The sequence below is a fragment of the Cervus canadensis genome, chromosome 5 (assembly GCF_019320065.1).
Source record: "Cervus canadensis isolate Bull #8, Minnesota chromosome 5, ASM1932006v1, whole genome shotgun sequence".
NCBI lineage: Eukaryota > Metazoa > Chordata > Mammalia > Artiodactyla > Cervidae > Cervus > Cervus canadensis.
Genome location: NC_057390.1, coordinates 21,410,628 through 21,413,240, shown reverse-complemented (window position 1 = coordinate 21,413,240; position 2,613 = coordinate 21,410,628).

Below are 2,613 nucleotides of genomic sequence, written 5' to 3'. Positions count from 1 at the left end.
TTTTAATGTTTTGGCCTCTTAAAGACGTTGAACAATAATAGTCTTTTTCATTCTGTGCCTAAACCTTACTTGAATATTTAGAAGAGAAAAAAGAAACATGCAAAGTTGGACATCTTTGTGTGTGTAACCAAGATGCAGCAAATGGCAGGTAGAAAATGTGTTTCCTCATGGACTTGAATAACAGTTGGTGGACATCCTCAAAGGCAGTGGTTCTAACAATCTACATACTTGGCAGAATTAAATCATGGTTTCAGTGTCTGTTAAAACAGCTTTAATAATCAAATGCACAAAACGATACAGCTTTTTTAAATAAGTTTCCAAAATTTGAGGATATCTTTTAGTGGGAGTATTCTATAGTATTTTCCCTGACCCTTGGCACAGGGTGTGGCCCCCAAGAACAGTTAATATTACTTGAACGAAATTGAACTGGCTCCTGTTGGAAGGGAACAAATAGATGTGTGTGGATCTGAGGACAGTTAATTAAAGAGACACCCAGAAAGCCATGTGAGAGACAGACAGCTGTCTGGGGAGAGGCCTACTTTCTATATAACCTAGAAAACTAAACCTCTTCAGGGATTCTAAATATATTGATTTTTCAAGTGGAGCCGCTCACTTGGATATTGGGTAAATACAAGCGTTCAAGGAGCCATGCAAGAAAGCTTTGGGGCAAAAATTAGGTGAGATGAGGGGTCTTCACAGAAAAATCCTGGTAATAAAGAAATCTTGAGTATTTTCATGCATGTTATACAAACACTACACATTTTTACATAGTGTTTATAGCATTTTCAGTTCTCTTATTCTTTCACTCATTCATTTGCTCCTTCATTCATTGGACTGCCAAGCATCTCTTGAGTACCTGCTGTGTGTCAGGTTCTGGGACGCTCATTGGTGAAGTGAAAAGGTGGGCAAGGAGCAGGAAAACAGCAGCTAAAGGTCTCCACATATGACAGGGCTATCCCCAACCTCCGGACATAGAGGGACAAAATCACCCTCTGCAAGAGCTTGACAGAGAAAGATGGACAGAGTCCAGGACTGAGAGCAAAAAACAATGGATTTGTGGGGAGTTAAAAAAAATTGAACACATGCCTAGGTATGGCTAGCTTCATCTTTTAGTTACATCATCTTTTAATGACGTCTCTTCTGCTAAACTACCCAGAGTAGAATCTGTCAGTTGCAGCTGGGAACCCTGTTCTGCACTGAAGCCCACTCCTCTCCCCTGGGCACTGCCCTCTCACTCATATAAATGCTGAGAATTTATGATGCTCAAGAGATGCAAGAATTTGAAGTTATCATTTTGCATCCGACTGCCACAATCATTTAATACTGTCAGTTTTCATCAAGTTCCTTCAGCAAGTAACGGCCTTCTCAAATGTGTAATAAATGAGAACAATTATACCAGGTCCTCTCCTCTTACACATTCCTTCTCACCACTGAGTGGCTCTCCTCCTAGCTGCCCTTCTGTGGCTCCTGCCCTTGACATGTCTACACTATTTAGATTGAATTCACCTCGGAAGAGTGGGCATATTAACCATGTGTTCTGCCAGGGGCCCCCAAATGCCCAGTCCCGGACTCCGGGTATTAACACGATTCACTGGGCCTGAGGTTTTTTGGTCTTGTTTTTATGTAAGTCAGATAGTTCATCTTTCAGTGTCATATCTTTTTGCCTTTTCATACTGTTCATGGGGTTCTCAAGGCAAGAATACTGAAGTGGTTTGCCATTCCCTTCTCCAGTGGCCCATGGTTTGTCAGAACTCTCCACCATGACCCGTCCATCTTGGGTGGCCCTACACAGCATGGCTCATAGTTTCATTGAGTTAGAAAAGGCTGTGGTCCATGTGATCAATTAGATTAGTTTTCTGTGATTGTGGTTTTCATTCTGTCTGTCCTCTGACAGATAAGGATCAGAGGCTTATGGAAGCATTCTGTTGGGAGAGACTGACCCAGGGGTAAACTGGGTCTTGTTCTGATGGGTGGGGCCATGCTCAGTAAATCTTTTGTCCAATTTTCTGTTGATGGGTGGGACTATGTTCCCTCCCTGTTTGACCTGAGACCAAACTATGGTGGCCTAAAGGAAATCAGTCCTGAATATTCATTGAAAGGACTGATGCTAAAGCTGAAACTCCAATACTTTGGCCACTTGATGTGAAGAACTGACTCCTTGGAAAAGACCCTGATGCTGGGAAAGGTTGAAGGCGGGAGGAGAAGGAGACAACAGATGATGAGATGGTTGGATGGCATCACCGAGTCAACGGACATGAGTTTGAGCAAGTTCCAGGAATTGGTGATGGACAGGGAAGCCTGGTGTGTTGCAGTTCATGGGATCGTAAAGAGTCAGACATGACTGAGCAACTGAACTGAAGTCAGATAGTATGTATGACTCTCTTGCTCAAAGCCCTCCAGTGATTTTCCCATTTTCCTTAGAATAAAGACTAAGGTCTTGATCTGGCCCCTGGTACCCATCTAACTTCATCTCTGACACATCCTCTCTCATTCTGAGCCCTTGCCAACCCGGGAATGTGCAAAGTTCTGCCCCATCTCAGGCCTTTGGACTTGCTGGCCCTCTCCCTGGGCATCTCCCCTGATGCCTGCGCTGCTCAGGCTCTCAGTTGAGCA